The sequence below is a fragment of the Xenopus laevis genome, chromosome 7L (assembly GCF_017654675.1).
Source record: "Xenopus laevis strain J_2021 chromosome 7L, Xenopus_laevis_v10.1, whole genome shotgun sequence".
In the NCBI taxonomy this organism is placed as follows: domain Eukaryota; kingdom Metazoa; phylum Chordata; class Amphibia; order Anura; family Pipidae; genus Xenopus; species Xenopus laevis.
The window spans coordinates 113,343,745-113,354,226 of record NC_054383.1 but is presented as its reverse complement, the minus strand read 5'-3'; positions in this window follow the sequence as shown (position 1 = coordinate 113,354,226).

The window sequence follows — 10,482 nt, the reverse complement described above, 5'->3', positions numbered from 1 at the left end:
CCCCAGTTGCAAAATATGAGGATATTAGAAGTTACCTTGGAGTTCCATGACCTGTATAAAAACACTTGGCCTTGTGTGTTTATATGGTCATGAAACTCCTCAGTAACTTATAATGTCCTTATAATTTACAAGAGGGGTAGTTTATTCACTATATAATGCCAGTAAAATCCGCTATTATAAAGTCTTTAGATTTTATTGTTGCAGTTGTTCCTCCCTGACCTCATAAATGGCAAATAGGACTTAAGGGGACAAAACACACACCTTCTACTCTATCTTCATGCTGGGACTCCTGCTAAAGAATCAATAGGGATCAATTACTTTTGCATCCACAGTGTGCAAAGCGCAAATTTGCAATGTTTTTTATATAAAACACAGCATTTTCTTCTTACCATTCCAGCAAAATTGTGGTTGCCAGGTGGAGATGCTATAATGTAACTGTAGCACAATTCTCCCTGCATTTTGACAGAAATGAGATGTAATTGTACTGCAAATGTTCTAAATTCAGTTGGTGTCATTTTCCAGTGTTCAGTGATGTATTCATGGTTTTTTTTTGTTGCAACTCTGCTGCGGTGAGAGCCTTGGAGCTAAAAGCTGGTTCAGAGGTGCCAATAGCTCAGATGTTCCCCTGCAACAATAGGTGCAACATCACAACATTTGCAACAGAAGACATGAAAGACTGAGATGTATTAAGTAAATGAGCTTACGGTATGTTTTTGTGCAACGGACTGCAGGGAAATTAGTGGCATCGCAACTGCCCGAGTGAATGGTTGAACTTGATAGATATGTCTTTTCCAACAGAAGTGAGTAATGCTTTGTGAATATATGCTACACAGGAAAACAAAACACTTCTGTTAAACACACTTAAAAATAAACACTCAACCTGTTACCTGGTACAGTTATGGGACCTGTTATACAGAATGCTCTGGACCTGGGGTATTCTAGATAAGAGGTCTTTATATACTTTGGATCACAACACCCTAAGGGGCACATTTACTAAGCTCTAGTGAAGGATTCGAAGTAAAAAAACTTTGAATTTCGAAGGTTTTTTTTGGGTACTTCGACCATCGAATAGGCTACTTCAACCTTCGACTACGACTTCGATTCGAACTAAAATTCGTTCGACTATTTGACCATTCGATAGTCAAAGTACTGCCTCTTTAAAAAAACTTAGACTACCTACTTTGCCACTTTAAACCTACCAAGCTACAATGTTAGCCTATGGGGACCTTCCTCATAAGTTTTCTAAGCTATTTCTGATCGAAGGAAAATCGTTCGGTCGATGGATTAAAATCCTTTGAATCATTCAATTCGAGGGATTTAATCGTTCGATCCAACGATTTTCCCTTCGATCCATCGAAGTATTTGCGGTAAATCCTTCGACTTCGATATTCGAAGTCGAAGGATTTTACTTAGAGGGTCGAATATCGAGGGTTAATTAACCCTCGATATTCGCCCTTAGTAATTGTGCCCCTAAGTCTACCAAAAAATAACAAATAATAACATTAAACAAACCCAATAGTATTGTTTTGCTTCCAATAAGGATTCATTGGGAGAATGTTATTAAAATCGTCAGCGCTGTTTTAAATGGCATTTTTTGTGAATATTTAGCACCGTTCGCCATGAAAAATCATTCGCTGGCGAATATTACATCGCTTAGCAAAGTTTAGCGTTGACACCTGCTCTGGAGTTTCATTAAATACAGGTATTTTGACGCAAAATACGCTTTGCAATGCAAACATTTTATGACATACACTGTGAAAGTTTGCAAAAGCCATTTGATCTCAAACTTTGCAAGAAAGTCGCTGAAGTCTGTATCAGTTAAAAAGGACACAAACATGGTCACTAACATTCACAATGGTCATACCAACGTTTTTTGTGCTAACGAAACATATTACATTCCCCCAATTATATGTTAGTTGGAATCAAATACAAGGTACTGAAGCTTTCCATATCACAGGTTCCCAGATAACAGATCCTATACCTGTACAGCAGAGTAATTTAGAAAGATAGCAGGTTCAGTACTCATGAAGTTATGAGAAGGTTTTAGCTGCAGAGTAGCAATGCTCTATCGCAATGCTGATGTATACAATATATTATGTGAAAGTTTCTGTAGTAGAGATAGAGGTGCTGCCTCCCGTGTATAACTTTTTAGTGTATTTTTGTACACAAGTGAGGATATCTGCAAATGTTGTCTAAAGGTGTAGGGCACAGAAACAACTTTAAACTAGAGCTTAAATACCAGGATATTGTTCAGGATTCAGTCTTTTACAGCAGGATACAGATTTGGCTAAAAACAATCGCCTAGCTCAACTGAATCTTTATAATAATGCGACTTTTCACCACAAGGAAGCTAAACATTTTTTACAGCGCACAGTGGACCCTTCCTTACCCTAATATGCCTTTGCAAATTAGGGTTCATATTTGGTTCAGGATTAGGGTTGCCACCTTTCATTGGCCCACGATCCCAGCAGGGGGCAGCCCGATGATGTCACTGGGCGGATCAGTCATGCCATGGGGTGGGTTGATTGTACCATGGGCGGGATGAGTGTTGTCATAGGGACGGGGCTATGATGTGACGATCAGCAATTGGATGATCGACATGTCAACCAAGGGGGTCTTGACCCGGGCAGCCTTTCTGAAAACCGGGCTGTCTAGGTGAAAACTGGACAGGTGACAACCCTATTTAGGATTCGTTTGAATCCTTCATGAGAAATTCAGGATTTGGCCAAATCCCAAAGTAGTGGGTTCAGTGCATCCCTAATAGAAAGATAATTCCAGTACTTTAATCCTTTGGCTCATGATCCTTAAAAAAAAACCCCGTACCCCCCACCCCACGCAGACCCCCCTCCCTCCTCCCCCCAGTCTAACTGCCCCATACTTTATATGTACCCCTCAGCGCAGATTCTGGCATCGGAGTCCCACGCAATCATCTTCCGGGTCTTCTTCCGGCGATTCTGCAATCTCGGTCCATTTCGGCGCAGTTGTCGCAAACCAGAGCAATTGCTCCAACTGCGCATGCGCCGATATGCCGGTCTCCTACTCAACATGCCGAAGACCCGGAAGATGGCTGCGTGGAACTCCACTGCCAGAATCTGTGCAGAGGGGTAAATAAAAAGGATGGGGCATTTCCGGGGGGGGCAGTTAGGCTGGGGGAGGAGGGTCTACGTGAGGTGGGTACGGGTTTTTTTTATTAAAGGGTTGGATTCTCCTTGAAGGAAATACATGGTGGGCCAATTACAGACGATGTTTTAATGAACCCACCTCACTGATATCACCTGCGTCTATGATACAATTCTGCCTAATGAGCTTTATGGAGCCAAAGTCAAAAAAATGTGAATAGGGCCAACTACCAGGTCTAAGTAAATAATACACCACACAAGCACTTGGAACAAACACTGAATAATGTAGAGTTTTGAAATCTTTGAATCACACTTTTTATTTTCTTCGCAGAACCTCCAGGTCCCATAGATGCTGTATATGAGAACACAGGTGCCCAAGCAGCCAACACTTATGACAATATCATTACAGTTTCTAAGGTACAATCTACTCATATTGATAATTTATAGAATGTCACATGTCATTTCATTGTATTAATCAGATGTTGTAAAATTCATTACATTTCCACAGAAAATTCCACTACCTAATTTGCTGTGGGAATGTAGGGGGATAGGGAATCCCAAAAAAGGGCAACTTAGCTACAGTATGTTTAACTTTATGCCAAATACATACAGGTATGGCTTGAACAAAAATGAAGGCAACCATTTTATTTAAATGGAGAATTTAGTAAGAAACTCAGTATGAGAAAGTTGCTCTGACTTTTTCACTCATAACTCATCCTGTCACTGGCTATATTATATATACACTATATTACAAATACACTATACTAAACATACACCGTATTACACATATACTATATTACACATACACTATTACATATACACTATATAATAAATACACTATATTACACTATATTATATATACACTATATTACATATACACTATATAATAAATACACTATATTATAAATACACTATATTACATATACACTATATAATAAATACACTATATTACATATACACTATATAATAAATACACTATATTACATATACACTATATTACATGTACACTATATTATAAATACACTATATTATATATACACTATATTATATATACACTATATTACATATACACTATATTACATATACACTATATAATAAATACACTATATTACATATACACTATATTACATATACACTATATTATAAATACACTATATTACATGTACATTATATATTATAAATACACTATATTACATATACACTATATTATAAATACACTATATTATACATACACTATATTATAAATGTAAGCTAATTGCAGGATCACATGATCTGAGGTTCAGTTAAAGTGATGTACAATTGGATGTTCAATGGATACTAATGAATCAAGACTTGGATATCACAGAATGCAGCAAATCTATGAAAAAAATGTAAAGTGGGAAGGCTGATATATAATTTAATTATGTACCAAAAGTCTCATCAAAAACATTTTCTTTCCTGCACAGCATAAAGGGGTTCCAAAATCTCAAAGCTGATTGTTCCATAAGTTTTCCAAGGTTAATTTGGGATTGTATTGTTTCTATGACAGGAGGATATGGCAGGGAAATTATCACAGGAACCCGCATATCAGGTAAATTAGAGCTGACAAGGGGCTCACAACAAGATATCTATATGTAAAAATCAAATGTAATATATAAATACATATATATGTGCTTAATTGTTTCTGGTGAAATTAATGCTACGGTATATTTAGCCATTATGTAACGTGCACTAAGAACAGAACAAGAAGTGCTTCATCTATGTTCTAAATATTAAAGGGGTGGCTCACATTTAAGTTTTAACTTTATTGAATGGCTAATTCTAAGCAACTTTTCAATTGGTCTTCATTATTTATTTTTTATCATTTTTAAATTATTTTATTCTTTTGACTCTTTCCAGCTTGCAAATGGCGGTCACTGACCTCATCTAAAAAACAAATGCTCTTTAAGGCTACAAATGTATTGTTATTTTCTACTTTTTATTACTCATCTTTCTATTCAGGTCTCTCCTATTCATATTCCAGTCTCTTATTCAAATCAATGCATGGTTGCTAGGGGAATTTGAACCCTAGCAACCAGATTACTGAAATTGCAAACTGGAGAGCTGCTGAATAAAAAGTCAAATAACTCAAAAAAACACAAATAATAAAAAAAAAATGTTGACGCCGGTAAATTTTTTTCAGGCGAATTTTTGGGGGAGTTTCGCGAATTTATTCGCTGGCGGCGAATCGCGCAAATTCGCCGCGAATCGCGCAAAATTCTCCGCGAATTCGCGCCTGGCGAATAAATTCACCCATCACTATTCTAGTTTGGTTGGACTTGTTTTTTGGATTTTGATAATTAACCCCCTTAAATTTAATTTAAAAGTGAACATCTTTAATCATTTTATACATATTCTATGTCTGTTACGTGCAATTTCTTCCACTGTCCACTTTCAACTGGATACAATAGAACCCCTGAAAAAGATCTATATCAGTTATATTTTTGTGTATTAAGGGCTCTCTGTGTCCAGTGTTATCTAAAAGAGTTTTACTGCATTGTCATGGGAAGACAAAAGTCCTTTATTGGCTTAATTGTACAGTAGAACCACCATTCATTGGCATTTACTATTTTCAAGCAGAACCATGGTAAAATATGCACTCAATAGTATTTTAAACCTTTAATTCAATTTCACTATTATTTTCACTATTAATAACATTCACATGGGACAAACAGCCATTTTGGAAAGATCTGGACAATATTTTGGTGTAAAATCCAGGGAAAAGCACATCCATTGAAATACATTTTAAATTGGTGGGACCACAAAAATAAAAAACAAATGTAAAATGCAGGTAAACTTAAAATCAGGGTATGTAAAATGGAGGGTTAACTGCATATTTGTTCTTCCCGGTGAACTGATATTTAGATCACTATATCAGAAAGTAGAGCTGATAACTTCTATCACCCCATGTAGTGTTATAGGGGTTTTTATTATAGAAATTGTTTTAAAAAAATGAAAAAAAGTATGTTGTGAAGTTAAAGTTCCCTTTAAATCTATAATTACTATATCTCTATGAGCCATGGCATAAGGCCAAACTGTTATTAAAACAGATCTGGTCAGTAGCATTGGGGACCACGCTAAGAATTCCTGATAATAATCTAGATTTTGCTTCTCTGACTGAACGAATGTTAGCTAAATCCTCATTGTGCCCTTTTATATAGCTACTACAATACTTAGAAATTAGCACCAATTATTTCCTTTTAAACAAAGCTCATTAAATAATAATTTAATGTATATAGAGCTACACTGTTAATTGTATGTTATCTTTGAACAGGAACTTCAGTACCCAAATAATTCTCTGTATAATGAATTGAGGAAAGCCCCCAGAAAATAATTCAGGTAAATATTTATTTTAATAAAAGAGTGTGGGTTTACCACTCAGTCTAAATATTTAGTGATATTTTTGACGTGTCTGCTATGTGTTTTGTTTTTCAGGCATTTGTCATTGGTTGAAGACTAACCGTGATACTAACCTATACTAAATACACCTTTATTCCTTTTAAATGGACACACAAGTTTTTCCACCACTGAACTGAGCCTGTCTTTGCAGTGATTATTTCATGTTTCCTTTCATTGGTTGCTCTTTATGCCTAATTATTAGTAACTAATTGAAACATAAAAAAAATTATTAAAAAGTCTTACAGTTTCCATAAAAGTAAAAATAATATAGGACTGATTGGAAAGGAAAATAACTGAATATACAGAAGTTGAGTTACCTAAACTGTATGGGGCCTATTTATTATACCCTGATTTGTTCTGGTTACATTTTTAAAGGGAAAAACTCAAATTTTTAGAGATTTATTATACCCCAAAGCTGCTAAACGTCAGAATCTGAAATTATTCCAGTTTAAACCTGTCAAGGTCATATAGAAGTCAATGGTAGATGTCCCTTTTAAAGTGGACCCGTCACCCAGACATAAAAATCTGTATAATAAAAGCCCTTCTTAAATTAAATATGAAATCCAATTTCTTTTTTTTATTAAAGCATTCATAGCTGTTGTAAACTCATTTAAAAATATCAGCTGTCAATCAAGTATTGGCTACCCCGCCTCTATGCCTAGGCATAGAGGCGGGGCAAGCAATTACTTTTTACTTTCCATTCAGCACTTCCTAGATGTCACTGCTCTCCCTACATTCCCCCAGCTCTCGTAACGATTTAATTGTGTAACCAGTGAATGGGGATAGACATTGGGTCCCTGTCCCCTGGTGCACAAACAAGATTCTGAGATGATACAAGGCTTGCCTTAATAACAACGTCCACAAAATGGCTCCTTCCTGGTTGCTATAATTATGAGTTCCCAGACTGATGGAAACAAGATTCAAATAATTTATACAGTGTAATTAAAGTTCATTTTGCTTGACTAACATGATAAAATAGGATTTGGATAATTTTGTTTGGGTGACGGGTCCCCTTTAAAATTTCAAGAGGTAGTGAGCAGCGATGGGATTCTTATGATAATCGGAAAAAATTGTGGTTCTCGATTTACCGCTCAAAAAAAAAATCAAACAATTTGGTTTTGTTTATAAATTGGTCGATGGGAGTTAGGTTGACTTTGTTTTACTTAAAAAAAAATAGATAAATTTGTGTTTAGTAAATACCCCCCTAAATGTTGATACTGTAATAATGCTAACAACGTACCTTAGTTTTCATGTTAGATTCTAACATGCATGCATTATCTAATGCATGTTGTTTTTAATGTTATTGGATCCTTTTCCTGTTAATAAACTGGCTGCGGCCATTATTATGCAAAATATTACCTGTGTCAGCCTGATTATTGAAATTAGACAGCAATCCATCAAGCATTCCATACAGCATTTATAGTTGAGGTCAATGAGATACAACCTACTAAAGCATGTCTTTTGGAAGCTGCTGCTGGCAGTGTCAATCAAAACTGTTCAAAGATGAAAACATCAACTGATATCTGGTATTATCCCTTCACACACCTTAGGTTTAATCCATTTCTGGCTTGGCGCATTATGCCCTATACAGGTAAGGTACTGTCTTCTTCCTATTTGCTGGGCTCAAGCTCTACTTTTAAGGGTATAGCTAATGCTCATACCAGAAATGGTTTTCATAATGGAAGAAAAATACATTTGTGATGTTATAGGTAGTGATGGGCAAATATGTGCTGAAAAACACATTGAAGTCAATGGGCGTCAAAATAATCTTGACATGAGCGACAATTTTTATATGTGCGACTATTTGGTCCAAATGCATTAAAGTCAATGGGTGTCAGAATAATTTTGACCCACATGAATTTTTATGCATGCGACAATTTTGACGCGCGTACCAATGATAATTTTCTTTGTGACATTTTGCATAGTTGAAATCTCAACCCAAAGGGATTCTACACCCTCCCCAGTGCCATCTACTGTATGGTTATTTCTTTATAGCATGAGGCTTTACATAAAGACAAACTCCTCCATCCTTCTTAACCTCTCTGTCCCTCCTAAAAAGGGTGTAACCATTTAAATTCATAGTCCAGTCACATGTTTCATCCCACTAGGTCTCAGTGATAATTATTATTAATCAAACCATAAATGTTCACCTTTTGCTTCCAGAATACAGTTTTACTACTACTGCTTACTAGGTATCTCTTTTCAAACTGATATTTGTCATCCCTCCTAGAGAAGAGAAAAGGTTTTATCAGATAACTCAGTTTATTATGGAAAATTACAGTTAGATAGTTACAGAGTTACATAGTTAAATTGGGTTCAAAAAGTCCATCAAGTTCAGCACCTCCAAATGAAAACCCAGCATCCATACACACACCCCTCCCTACTTTTAATTAAAATTCTATATACCCATATCTATACTAACAATAGAGTTTAGTATCACAATAGCCTTTGATATTATGTCCGTCCAAGAAATCATCCAAGTCATTCTTAAAGGCATTAACTGAATCAGCATCACAACATCACCCGGCAGTGCATTCCACAACCTCACTGTCCTGACTGTGAAGAACCCCCTACGTTGCTTCAAATGAAAGTTCTTTTCTTCTAGTCTAAAGGGGTGGCCTCTGGTACGGTGATCCTCTTTATGGGTAAAAAAAAGTCCCCTGCTATTTGTCTATAATGTTAAAAAGATTATTTTAAAAACAAGAAAAGATTAATTTATAGGGATTTATTTATAATTTATTTATTGACAACACAGCCAGAACTGGGGCCTGGAATGGCCTGCATCTGGTGATTCTGTTCCTATCTGGTGTGTGGTGCAAAGAGTAGCCAGACCCGGACTCTGTATATGAGCACTAAGGAGCACACTCTTGTCCAGGGTCTACGTAAATGACCCCTTACTACTTACTCAAATGTGGCATTGTTTTAATAAGCTATTTGGTCTCCTTTAATGTTTTTATTCAGTTTGCATTTTATTTAGGCAATTAATATGCAAAGCCCCCAATAACATGCTCTCTACAATAGTCTAGCATTAGACTGACAGCAATTTGTTTAATAAAAATAGAGGAGTCCTGATAACAAAACTCACAAGCAGGCTTATCTGAAATGTTCTTCTAGTTGCATTGAACTCCACTCTGTATAGAGATCTATTCACATTGAAATTCTCCTGCAGACTATGGGGGCAGATTCACTAAAGGGCGAAGTGGCCGATGCTAGCGGCAATTCCCCAGATATCACATTCGCGGGACATCACAAATTCACTAACAGGCACAGACAGCAATTTGCTAGCGAAAGAGACTGTCACTAGTGTTCGCACTCTATTGCCAGGCGACTTTTCGCCATGGCGAATGGTCGTTACTCCGCAAACTCACTAAGTTGTGGATTTTACTGAACGATACCTCTTTCGCCAGAGTTTCCTTCGCCACCTTAGACCAGGAGAAGTGCTAAAATGAAACTAGATATTCCTCATGACAATTACATCATATCCTGTGTGCCGGAAATGCATTAAAGTTGTGAAAATGCTGGTGACTTGTCCTTTTTTTAAGCAGGGTTGCCTGCAAAAGTCCAACCTATTAAACTTTTTTGTGTTAACATTTTCCCCCAGACATTTGAGGGGCATGGAACATTTGTTTTAGGGTGGGCTCATGTGTAGGGCATTAGAGAATCTCTTTTGTCTTTATTCAGGTTCCTTGGATATTTGAAATAAAAATAGCCCACTTCAAGCATTAGCACCAACATCACTAATAAAGACGTCCATACGACTATTCAAATTGACCTAAGCTCAAGAGTGATAGCGAAGTTTCACTAGGCAGAAATTAACGCTGAAAATTTGCTATGAAATGCTCTCCCAGCAGAATTGACAATAGTGAATAGTCGCCAGCATTCGGCAGCCAAGATGCAACTTCAAATTTTAGTGAATTAGCGCATTGGTAACAAATTTGTGCCTGGA